The 14,056-nt window shown below is 32.7% G+C and overlaps 1 long non-coding RNA gene across 1 annotated transcript; it reads right to left on the bottom strand.

The window, feature by feature from the left end:
- Positions 1 to 11,858: 11,858 nt before the first annotated feature.
- On the bottom strand, positions 11,859 to 13,079 carry LOC140446813 (uncharacterized). Its single transcript, XR_011951503.1, has 2 exons — positions 12,941 to 13,079; positions 11,859 to 12,845 (listed from the first exon to the last, which is right to left on the bottom strand). It is a non-coding gene; the product is annotated as an uncharacterized lncRNA (long non-coding RNA).
- Between the last annotated feature and the right edge of the window lie 977 nt (positions 13,080 to 14,056).

Raw genomic sequence — 14,056 nt, 5'->3', positions numbered from 1 at the left:
GTCCATGTCAAAATCTGTTTTGGAATCCTGTCATCTGGCATTCTCTGTACATGGCCGTACCATATTAACTGTTTTGTTTTTATGTCATCAACTATTGTATGCTTGACTCCCATCATTTCACGTATTCTCTCATTTGGTATCCGATCTCTTCTTGATTTTCCTGCTGCTCTTCTCCAGAAGTCCATTTCTGTTGCTAGTAACAGTTTCTCTGTTCTTTGTTTCATTTGCCAAACTTCGCTGCCATATGTGATTACACTTTTAAGTATGGTGTTGTATATGAGTTGTTTGTTCGCTTTAGATATTGTTTGGTCCCACAGAATTCCGTTCATCATGGATATGGCTTTTCTACCCTGTATGTTTCTGTCTAAAAACTCGACACGATGTTCAAAAACTAACTGTTCTGTTTACAACAAAATTCCTCTTTAAATATAAAGTTCCGTTAGTTCCGGAATTGCCGCGATTCCCCATCGAAGAGCCCAGAAAGTTGCTCATACTGGTTTTATTCGGCTTGCTTTTGGAAATTTCAAATCGCGGGTGACTCATCAGAATTCAGGTAAATAGGTCTTTCAACTGAGCGCCGAAATAACTAGAATAAAAAAGATATTAGTAATAAATATGTTTACAGTTTTGAGTCATATGATGCGTCATTGCCTATCGTAACAATAGAAAGTCCATTTCAACTTAAAATCCCACTTGCAAATTTTAAAATTAAACAAGTCAAAGAAACCATTGACAATAAAATGAAATTAACACAAAAATGAACACAAATCTATAATTCCGTTCTACGGATGGGGTGTCACTTCCCGACACAGTGGAGACTAGCGAAAGTAGTACTTATTTCCAAGCCTGTAAAACCTCTAAATAGTACCACCTCCTATAGACCAATTAGTCTGTTGTCAGTTCCAGGAAAACTACTTAAAAAGCTCTTGCTTCTAAAATTAGGACTCATATTAAAAAATCTCCAGATAATACTAAATATTCAATTCGATTTCAGACCGCAATACGCAACCATTGAACAAATACGTCAAGTCAAAAAAAAATAAGTCGAGACCTTGACGAAAAACTGTATTGTTCTGCGGCACCTTTAGACATTTCTCATGCTTTTGATAAGGTCTGGCATACTGGCCATTAAACAAATACATCGAGGAACAAAAAAGATAAGTCAAAACTTTAAAGAAAAATTGTATTGTTTTGCGGCATCTTTAAACATTTCTCATGCATTGATTAGGTATGGCATACTAGCGTTCTCTATAAAATCAGAAAACTTCTACCTGTTAACCATTTCCTGATTCTTCCATCGTATCTACAAAATCCACAATTCTTCGTGACTCAGTATGAATCATATTCTAGTGTTCGTTCAGTCTAGCCTGGAGTTCCTCAGGGATGTGTGCTTGGACTCGTTCTGTAACTTTTATACACTGTCGACTTACCAACGACAGTTAACCACATATGCCACATATGCATTAATAGCCACATATGCTGATGACACAGCCATTTTGATATCACAGTCCAATACAATTATCACTTCACATCCACCCCAAAGATTGTTAAATGATATCCAGCAGTGGCTAAAGAAATCGCAAATCAAAGTAAATTAAGTGAGTAAGTACATGTTTAGTTCACAAACAGCAGAGATAACTATCCACCAGTTGTCCGTAACAATCAGCAACTTTCCCAAAAAGAAGATGCCAAATATCTAGATATCTAGATATTTGGTGTTTTGGCCAGATGCATTGCACCTGGACAAAAGATTTTCATGGAAAAAACATATCTTCACAGAAGAGGTAACTGAGACTCACACTCAGTAAAATGTAGCGGTCCATAAGCCGTAAATCAACGTTGTCAATGGAATGTAAGCTCCTAATATACAAGATTATCACAAAGCCTACCTGGAGTTATGGAATACAACTCCGGGGTTCAGCTTTCTGAGTTCGACATCGAAATATTAGAAAGATACCAGTTCAAAGTATTACGCATGATTATCAATGCACCATAATACATTATAAATTTCAATAATGCGAAAGATCTCAAAATGGTGACGGTTAAAGCTAAAATTAGTAGTTGTTTCAAAAACTTTGCCCTAGTGATACGCAGACACCCAAACGTCTTAGCAGTGGAATTAATGGTCAATTGCCAGATGCAGGCTAAAACGCTTCGTTCCTAATGACTTACCTAACAGATATTAGAGTAAAGAACAGTGTAATGAATACCAATTCCATATTTAAAATAATAGTTTTAATTTCATAAGATTGTTTAGAATAAAAAAGAACATATCAGTGAATTGTACCTTAGTTGTTTTTTAGTCAGTTGTTAAATTATTTACTTATTGTACCATTGGTACAGATTTTAAATTATAATAAACGGCGATCAAATAAAACCTAACCATATATTATCTATTTTCGCATTTTCCACCGGGGCTAAAAATACCCAGCAGTAAACACGTCCTTTAATTTTCCGGTCAATCAAGCTAAAAGTCGTCAGGCACTACCTATGTGTTATTCTCTTCATGACAACCGACATATTTCAATTATTAACGCCACTCGGTACATAAATTTTCATCACGCACACTTGAACTTCGGTCGTTTCATGAAAGATTGCTTGATTATTGTTTAGGTTTTGATTTTGATTTTTTTTCAGTTCATTGAGACCTTTATTTCGAGCAAACTACATAATCACCACAAGTTTTGTCTACTTTAATTTAGTAGTTTTTATTTATGAGTATGCGATTTTACTGACTCAATAATAATGAGCCTAACGAATTATGTAGTAAATCATTTTTTATTATGTTGAATATTGTAGTTATTTTCTTTTTGTAGGATCTATTTATTTGCACATCGTTGACGTTAATGCAAAATATTATATGTTAAAATTTTAATTCTTTTATTGCAATATAAGCTTTTAAACATGTGTTTCTGTGTTGTGTCAAAATCTCACATGATTCTGATCAATATTAAACTAGCTAGATCACAATTACAAATAGTCCTATGTTTTCTATGTTTTATGTCATAATTTGAACTTTCTACAGTCAGCTTTATATCCTTGGTTGCACGTAAAAATATTTTCATTTATTTATCTTAACTACATTCTGCATGTTTTTTAAGCATTCACTTGAGTAAATAAGTATTCCCTAATTGGACTCTTTAATAGTACAGTAACTGGTTCTTTAATGTAGCACCAGTGCTAAAGAGAATGTGTTCTGAATTTAAGGTTATGTTTTGATAAGTATATGCATGAATGTAACAAAACTGAATACCTGGACTAAATTATTATTAAAATATTATGCCTTAAGTCTTAATTAAAGTGAATATTATACATAAAGTGTTAAATTTAAAGTGACAAGTGTGATTTATGTTTACTTTCACAAGAAATATTTTTTAGATAACTACCAAAAATTTGAGTACGGGTTATTATAAATTATGCAATAACACTCCCTTTAACTAATAAATCCCATGCATTAATTATCACAGGATATTGTTACAAATTCTGTACAAAATAGTGTTGACAGGAAAACTCTTGGTAGAATTGGTTTCTAGAAAAATCAACAAGCCGCCTAGTTCGCAAACACCGCATCACATGCAGGGGCGTGAGCCCAATACAAGTATTGTAACTAATGTTAAAAATGTTCTTAATATTAATAAAGAACACATTATTCAAGATAGATCCCATAAAAACTATGCCATTAGTAATAACTCCATTTAAAATATATCTTACAACGATTTCTGTGAGAGCGACAGCTTATTATTTTTTTTCGTCGGACAGCTATGAACCTTTAACCTATAGCTTTAGTGATAAATCTTGTAATGATAAGGATGATAGAAAAAATAAGTCCAGTAACAAGAAAAGAAAATTTCTCAAAAAGAAGTTATTGTTCAAAAATCAAGAAAATACTATGCTCAACTCTGATAAACAACTTGCTAAATGTGTAGAGGTGACTGACGGAGAAGTAGAAGAGGCTATGATTATTATTAAATGTACTAGTTGCTGAAGAAGTAGAAATAGGATCACAGCAGAGTCACCTTAATGAAGGATGTAATACAGGTAATCTTGAAAATAGTAAACAGCCTGGGAATGGGGCTCATTAACAAGAACCCACAGCAACATCTGGGACTCGGAAAAGAAGCCGCAAAGAATTATCTAATCCAGATCTTCGAGCGTGTTAACTGAATAAAGCAAAAAGGATGCAAGGCGAGAAATATAAAGTGCTAAAAAAGACAGTGGAAAGTATAAATTAATAGCTGACAGACAAGACAGAAAAACTTAAATTCGATGTACCTGAAAAATTAGCTATAAAAATAATAATTCTTTATGCTGTATAAATGTACTAGAGGAGGAAAGAAAAAAAAATTTTCAATTGTTTTTGGAAAATTTCAGATGAGTGGTCCAGTTAGAAGGACAAATGTCTCCTTATTGTTTAAACGGAAGCAAATTGCAGAGTGACAACAATTTTCCACTTTATCTGCTTTTATCAAAAGGACTATTAAGCACTACGTAATATAAGATATTTCCCGTGTCAATGTACCTATGCAAAAAAAGTTTTTAAAGACACTTGCAGTGGAGGAGGGAACTGTTCATTCATGGTTGCAAAAACTTACTGTTGATAACAACAGTGATAAGCCTTATATAAATTTTTGATCCATTTCCCTTAAAAACATCTTTGTCAATATCTTTGTCCAGATTTTGCAAAAGAAAGACGGCTTCAGGGAATGCCAAGTCTAAGTCAATGGATGAGTTTTTTTCAGATTTTTCCTAAGATCGAGTCCCATTATTGTATGTCCTTGTAGTAAACTTTATCTTGAGTTATTTTGAGAGACTAAAGTAAAATTCTTATTTAAAAGAATTTAAAGAGAACTTTTGTGCCAGTAATAACAAACCACCTGCAAGCTGCTATCTGTTCTCAAGAGTATATAAATGAAACACTAATATTTACCATCCTAAAAAAGACCAGTGTGAAACTTATATTAAACATAAAGTAGCCAATTTATCAGATGTAGAGTTCAAAATTTACCAAAAAAAAGAAAAAATAGTATAGAGAAGAGAAACAAAAGAATAAAGAGAAAGCATTTACTAGTGATTTATTCGGAGCATGCGCAACTTATGTTCAAGCTGTTCTACTATTGTCCAGTCTAATGAGCTCCTCTGCTTACTACAAAATTAAATTAAAACTACCTACTTGACTATACAATTTACAATATAAAGAATAGCGATGTTAATTGTTTTATGGGGCTCGAGGCCAATGAAAGTCTAGAATGTGATGCTTTTGCTTCTATCATATAAAAATTTTTGAAAAAGGAAATTAACGAGCAAAGTATGACTGACATTGTAATATGGACTAATGGTTGTACCTTCTAAAATAGGTGTGAAAAGGTATTCAATGCTTTTTCATCTTTCTCAGCAAACTTTGAATGGTTATTAAGCAAAAATATATTTTACTTCGGCATACCCAAATGGAAGTAGATTTCGTTTTAATAGCAAAATTAAGAAAAAAATAAGAGGAAGAGAGTTGTATATGCCACTTGATTACTTGAGAGCCATAAAGGAAAGTATAAGCTATCTTACTCCATTTAAAGTTGGATTATTGAAGTATGCTGATGTCTTTAATCTTTCAAATGGATACTATAGTAGCGTGAGGCCAGAAAAAAAAAGTGATCTATTTTTAACAAATATTTGTAATTTTAAGAAAGTAATTTCTGAAAACTGCTACCATTTTCTTGATACTTTATCTCATGAATGTGATGATCCAATTCAATCTCCATGTCAATACAAGTGTGTTATTACAAGTTGAGCTTATTTCAATGTTGTTAACAAGAGTTTTATACTAATCTTATAATTCTTGATATAATTGTGGGTTTGAGGAGGAGATTGAGTACCATCTATTGGCCTTGCAAATCCTGCGGTTTATCTCGGCGGTAGTATTATTTTTAGTGTTAAGGAACGCCCCCACGTACACAAATTCGTTCACTGCTTCGATAACGTCGTTTTCTATAACAAGTGGTCGTAGGATTTGTGATTGCGTGCTTATTTTTATATACTTCGTTTTATTGGTGTTTATTATTAAACCCATCTTTGCAGCTGACTCCCTTAATGCTACATACGTCTCTCGTACAGCGTTTTCCGTTTTCCCAGCAATATTGATATCATTAGCACAGGCAAGGATTTGCACTCATTTATTAAATATTGAGCCAATAGTTCTGATTTATGACGTACGCATTACTCTTTTTCGAGAGTCAGATTGAACAGTATACACAAGAGAGGGTCTCCCTGGCACAGTCCGTTATTTGTTTCAAAAGGTTCAAAAAGTTCCCCTGAATTCGTAATCTACATATAACTTTTTAAAAGTTAGTTTTGTTAAATGTATTAACTGATTTGGTATTCCTAGTCTTTTCATTGCTTTTTGTATTTATCTTCTATTCACAGAGTCGGAGGCTACTTTGTGGTCTATAAATATGTAATGAGTATCAATGCCATATTCCAGTGTTTTTTCTAAAATTTGTTTCAGTGTTGCAATCTGATGAATTGACGATTTATAGTAGTAGGAAAATACCAGCCTGGTATTTTCCTACTATCCGTTATGCATATGGTTGACATAGTACTGTGGAAAATATTTCATACACTGCATTCAGAAGCGTAATTTCTCTGTGGTTAAAGCATTCAAAGATATCGCCTTTTTTTGTGTATGCTTAAAAGTAGTTTAATATTCCAATCATTGATGAGGGATATCTGTGTCCATATTTTTTTAATAAGCTGCTCTGATGCCATTATGGTATTACGGCCCGCTTTTTTTTATATAGTTTAGCTGTGAGGTTATCTCTATTCGAGGTGATTTGTTTCTGGCTAGATTTTTAACTGCATCTTTAACTTCAAAAATTGTTGCTGATCTCTCTTTTCTCTCTTTGTACATCATTTTTTTGTCTTCCAGGTTTTCTTCTCCTTTCTCTATATTATGTTCCTGTATAAAGTATTTCACCCATCTTGTTAATACATCTTTCCTTGTTGTTAATAGGTCGCCATTCTAACTTCTGCATTGTCTTGTGCTTGCCTTGAATTTTTTTTTGTTGATGTTAACTTTCTCATAGAATGCTCTGAAGTAGTTGTCTCTGTTGAGGTTTTTTTATATATTTCAGTTCTTCATTTAAGTAGTTTCGTTTTCTTCTTTTTTGCGTATCCTTTTTTGTTCTCTTCTTTTTGTCTCGTAACTGATTAAGAATTACGTATCTAAAAATTCGTTCATGTCCATAGCCGGTCCCAAGCCCGGATAAACGAGGAGGGTTGATGAGCCAGGTTAGCATCCATTGTAAAAGAAAACAAAGCTTAAAAAACCGATATAAAGCCAGATGGAACATAAGATGACGAACTACGTAACGAAAAGGAAAACGAGAAGAAAAAATGAGCCCACAATCAGATTAGCAACATGGAACATTACTTCTTTCAACAACAAAGACCAAAAGATAATAGAAGAACTTATAAATAAAAACATAGACATTTGTGCAATCCGAGAAACCAAGAAACCGAAAAGAAAGGCCAAAGGAACTATAACCAATGTTTTCTAGCATACAGTGGAGTGAAGAAGGAAGAACGAGCTCGAGCAGGCGTAGGTATACTTGTTTATAAAAATTTAAAAACATAAATAACATAAATAACTGCCGTTATATCTCCAAAAGAATAATACATACAAACATCACAATGGACTACGAAAAATTAAATGTCTTATCTATGTATAGCCACGAGGACTGCAAACCTAAGAAGGAACGAAAGGCATTCTACAAACAATTGCAAACCATCCTCGGTGAAATACCTTATGAAGAATCCCTATTTCTTATGGGTAATATTAATGAACAAATCGGAAATAAAATAGTTTCAGGAGTAAAACAAATATTTAATAAAAATCATGTGAGCGCAAATGGAGAACTCATTGCTAATCTCTGAATTGAGAATCAATAATACATTATAATACATTTTTAAACCATAAGCTCCAGTATAAATATACATTTGAAAACTCCAGGGGACACAAATCTATTATTGACTTTATATTCACTAATAGAAAAATTCACCCAAAGGAGATTCCAGATATCCGAACCTTAAATTCAACAGACGCAGGAAATTAACACAAACTAGTACTAATAAAAATAAGAATAAAAATAACACCAAAATATTTTCCACAGAAAATCACCGAGGAAAAATTAAATGTAAAATCACTGTAGAACTATTCTACAGTGAACCAGAAGAGAAGATGTACCAAAGGAGGCTGGAACAGAAGATATAGCTGAAACAAATAGACGACATCAAAGATATAAACGCGAGCTGAGAGAAAATTAAAAACAACATTAAAGAAGTAGCAACAGAAGCTGTAGGAAAACGCACAGTCATACCAAACAAAAAAAACAACAACAATACACCATGGTTCAGAAAAGAAATAAAAGAAGAGAAATGTAAAGAGAAACGAGAGATCTACACGAAGTACAAAACATTAAATACTCCAGAATCCCGAGACACCTATAGAAGAATACGAAATGAAACAAAGCAGTTGGTAAGATAAACAAAAAATAAACACTGAGAACAGTTTACAGAAACGATGGAAATTGACTTCTACGGTACACAAAAACAAATATGAAGATTCATAAGAAACCAATGGAAATAAATGGCAGAATTGAAGGATTATAATAAAATACCAGCAAACGAAGGGGAAATATACCTGATTGAACTGTTTAAAGGAAAGGAAAATAATAATTAATACAATAACGTACCTGAATTAACTCAAAAAATAGAAATCAGTTTTCATGAAGTAGAGATAGCCATATATTCACTCAAAAATAGAAAGTCGCCAGGACCAGGCGGATTATCGAACGAGCTTCTAAAACACGGGGAAGAATATATAACCCTAGAGATAACAAAACTTATATTTACATATACAGAGAGATACAAAAACTAATATTTCACTGCAAGATACCAGACACATAGAGAAACAGCATAAAGATTCACTTACTTAATCAGTATACCCATTTGTACCTTTCGGTGTTGGGCAATATATAATATATAAAGATACAAATGTTCAAGAAAGGAGATAAAGAAGACCCCAACAATTATAGTGGTATAAATCTACTAAACACCGCACTTAAGCTTACCACAAAAGTCCTAACCAACAAAATCAATAACATAACATACCAATACAAATTTTGAAGTTTTTAACTTCTGTATAAGTTTTTTAACTATGCAATACAGCCAACTACTGGGATTTTTCCATTAATTTTTATAATGAAATAACAACTTTATCACATGAACAACGAGGATTCAGATCCGGAAGATCCTGCGTAGATGCCGTATTTGTGCTAAGACGAATCACAGAAAAGGCCATCGAGTACAATAAACCAGGATATATATGTTTTATAGACCTGACAAAAGCTTTCTATTGTATCCAAGTCGAAGACGTGTTACACCTACTATACAAAAGAAGCATACCAATCAATATTATACAAACCATCGAAAACATCTGCTTCCATAATTGAATATAGGCAAAGATAAATGGAAAACTAACACAGTGTATACCAGTACAAAGCGGAGTCAGACAGGGTGACTACCTAAGCCCACTTCTCTTTAATGTAATAATGGACGAAATCATACAAACAGTATGTAAAGGCCATGGTTACAGAAAAGGGAACAAAGAAATCCAAATATTAGATTATTATGCAGACGACGCCGCATTAATCGCCGAGACAGAAAACGAGCTCCAAAGATTAACACACATCTCTAATACAATAGTCAAGAAATACAATATGATAATATCAGCAGAAAAAAACAAATGTATGACAACATCTAATAAAATCGAAATTGATGAAAAAATAATAAAGCAGGAAGCAAGGTTTAGACATCTGGAAATAGACATAACTAGTTACAGAGATGTTAAAGAAGTACGACAACAAAGCTTAAAATCAAGCAAAGCGGCGGGATCTTTTACTGACAAAATCTCAAAGTATAAACACCTAATACATGACACAAAAAGAAGAGTCTATAAAGCAGCAATTAGACCCATACTAGCATACACGGCGGAAGCAAGACCTGACACATCTAAAACGAGACGACTACTAGAAACAACAGAGATGAAAATACTTTGACAAATATCAGAGGAAAGTCTGTTGGATAAGGAGAGAAGCGAAAACATAGAAAGATCATGCAATATAGAAGATGGGTGATAAAACGGAAACAGAAGTGGAACGAACACATTAGTAGAATGGCAGAGGATAGAATTGTTGTGTAACAACAATATCTAATAGTTTTATATTATTTTTGTATCATATCATTATATCACACTGTATATTAGTTTAGTTTTAAAAAAATTTCTTTGTGTCATCTAAGAATCTGTACGACGTCGATAGCTTGAATTTAAATAACTTTCTAGACATAAGCTTCTAAAATCATCAAAAAATTAAAACAATGAAGGGATTAATGATTTCCAAATTATCGGTTTGAATCATTCGGAAATTCCCAAAATTAACGAAAGTTGAAAAATACCCTTTTTAGGTAATTAATTTTACCAATGAAAGGAAAGTCGAAGGTATTTTTAATGTACATATACATATCCGTTAAATACGTCGAGGAGGTCAGGGGGAGATTTCTGAATGTTAAGAAACGATTACGAGCCGAGTGATTGAAATCAGTTTTGCATCAGTTCGAATCCAGCATTGGATGAGCTATATGCTCCTGCCCGCACTAGCAACACCTTAGAAGGTTTAGCACAGTTGGTATATTAATAAGTTTTACTCAGTTCGTGTCAATATTGTATCACAGACAAGTTATCTAGTTTTATAGTTTCATAAAGTTTAATTTCATAACACAGCTATCGTAAGCAAGTTATCGGCGTCCAAAATACGTTGTTGTAATTGTTTTAATAGACTTGTTAAAACGTTGTTTTCAAAATTTTCATTTGTACCAGTTTTCTTGGTGGTCCTTTAAAGAAGTAAAGTGAACCTATTTCCCTAAGGACAAAACTTGTTCCTTAAGGGAAAAAAACCAGCGACCTATGACTGGTGCGCGAACCAAAGGCATCAGGACAAGATGTAAGGACAAACACACCTGCATCTTCGCTCAAGGATAATAGAAATAGCAGATAAGTCACCAAATGGACGAAGAAGTATTGGCAGTCCAAGAATATGATGGTGCGATAATTTAAACAATTTAGGAGGCTAAGAAGAAGAAACATACAAGAAGAAAGAAGCAAAAGAAGTGACTAAAAATTTGGGAACTAATCTAAAACTTTTTATAAAGTAATAGAAGATTCTTCTGGTTCAAAGCGGAAGAAAGCACGCCTAGAAGAATAATTATCCGAAAATTAAAAAAAAAAGAATGCTTTTCATATAAAATGAATAATAACTTTTAAGTAAATTCTATAAATTAAATATTAATATTTAAGTTATGACACAACTTTTTCTGTAACTTCGAATGCTCACCTCTCACATCCACCTCAAAACAAATCCGCCTTGTCTAAAAGTCATTTCAATTATACTCGCACCATTCACAGGATGTGGAACGCAAATAGCAAAAGCTTAAATTAGATATCAATTTAAATATAAATGTTTAAATAAACTTAATAATATATGTTGTCTATGCACTTTAAACATATTATTTTGCGTGCATAATTAAAGTACATATTTCTTCCGTATCACCAATTAAAGTGCAGACTCGTTGTTGCAAACGCCAGAAGTAAATCTATTGATTATTACGTATAACCTATAATGTACACGATTATACACCCAAATACGTCTATTACAATAATTGGAATTTATCATGTCGTATCCTGGTAATCATCAGGTAGTAGCTAGAAAAAAATTAGGAATAAGATAAGGAGGTATAATTGTAACGAAAGTCCATACCTATAATCTTTTAATGTATAAATCTTACGATGTAGAATATGTACACTTTTTATTTAAAACGTCACCCCGTATAAACTAAAATAATAAAATATAATAGCTGGTCATTCACATCGTTCATACCATTATGGATTCCCTTACGAATCAATCATTCATTTGCCGTACCAATTTAAAATTTTGTAATTTGTGGAATTATAGTCCATAAAAATAAAATTTTAATGATTGATTAATTTGAAACATGTATTCCTCATAGTAAAACCCAAAATAATGGGCACGTTTTATTGGATTTGTCGTAAAATAAAAGTATAAATGGAAAACGGGATCATTATGGATCATAAAACAACAAATTGTGGCATTTAAGGTTTTCTCGTTAGGTAAATAGTATAATGGCACGCACGCGCGTTTGTTTCTATATAAAATATAACCAAGTTATTAATTATCAACATAAATAATACATAATATGGTTTTAAAATTACTCTCTTGGCATTTTTATATTAACTCTGGATTACTCTCTTTAAGGCTAAGGATTTTTTGGCTGAAAAATCTAAGTACGTGATTTCACATCCACAACCACCACAAATATTTTCAGAGCAGCAGTTTGTAAAATAAAGACTGCCATGATGATCGACAACATACGAAACGGACAGAAAGTACAAGAAGAAGAAGAAGTAGAACGTTATAATCTCAGGCTTTACCTGTTTACCAGACTCCATATCAATGTAGTCACCGGAGTGAAATGTAGACAACACCAACACATTTTTTTGAGACTTTGGTTTATACGATGGCAACACACTAATATCCTTCAGGAAACAAAACATGCTACTAGGTGCAGGCCGTTTCTCTTGTATGAGTACTGGTGGAATTTCCCTTTTGTTTTTTCTTAGGGTCCGGCTGCTTATTTGCATTTGTCCGTGGCTCTCGGGTAAAAGGGCATATCTATGCAAAATGAAATTGTTCAGGAGACGAAATTGAAAGTTCAACATTTTTCTAAAATTAAATGTGTTACTTTAGTCATTGTTTGGCATATTATAATGAAAGAGAATCTAATAAACTAACTTTTGCTGCATATAAACAATTCATACCTTATTCTAATTTGAAGTTATTAGTAGTTTTCTTCATCAGTGTACTCAGATATATCCTTTTACTCAAATGTAAATGTTATTATAATATATAATTATAATGTTATAATAAATGTTATAGTATGTACACTAATAAATACACAAAAATAATTATTACATCGCATCATAATCTTTATCACTAAAGAGATAATGTAAAGTGCTTTATAAATAATACAGATAAGGAATATTGAATTATCAGTTACAAAGAAATTTAAGGTTAAAAATGATAAATATGTATTTTTTAAAATTAATCAATCATCATCTAGAAATAAACAACATATTACGACACCAACCAATAATATCTCGAGTCAAAAAAATTAATTCGTTTTTCTTTGAAAATTTATTTAAACGAACTGCCTACATTGACAAAAAGTGTTTCTAATGAATATCAATTTACTTAATTTATAAATAAGATAAACCTTTTAAAATAGTTTAAAATGGGAAAAAATTATAAATCACAATTTAACGCCAAATCTCCAATTTAAGAAACAAACGTTTCAACAAAAAAAAATCATAAAAAATTCCTCAAACAATTTTTCGTCTTATTGTGCCGACTTCTAACGAAGGTTGGCGATCACTTTTTAAACGCTTCCCTATCTTTTGCAACGTGTTTAGCACTGAGGTTAGTCCAATCTTTGATATTCTTCAGCCAAGATTTCCTGGCTGGTCAACGGCATAAGAATGCAGTTAGCAATGGGGAACCACTGCATTAAAGACTCATACACTATCCCTAGAAATAGTCATGGCAGTTAGTGACAAGCATCACCATATTAATCATGGTTTTCGGATGCCAAGGTTCGGCAGGGGGAGAAATAACAATGATGACAGGGCTCCTCAGGTCGTTAACCAACGAAATCCCTGCGTACTAAAAATACAAAAGTCAACTTTTAAAATAGTGACATAGAATGTTAGAAGCATGTATGGGCCTGGTAAACTAAGAAACATAGAACAAGAAATGATGCGACTTAAGATTGACGTATTGGGAATAAGTGACACAAGATGACTCGACTCCGGCGAACTAAATACAAGCAATGGTCGACTTTTCTACTCTAGTAGTACCGACGCCAACATCGGTAGGGA

This window comes from Diabrotica undecimpunctata, chromosome 7 (genome assembly GCF_040954645.1).
Source record: "Diabrotica undecimpunctata isolate CICGRU chromosome 7, icDiaUnde3, whole genome shotgun sequence".
NCBI lineage: Eukaryota > Metazoa > Arthropoda > Insecta > Coleoptera > Chrysomelidae > Diabrotica > Diabrotica undecimpunctata.
Note: the sequence above shows the minus strand (reverse complement) of the source record. Positions and strands in the feature narration are given on the sequence as shown.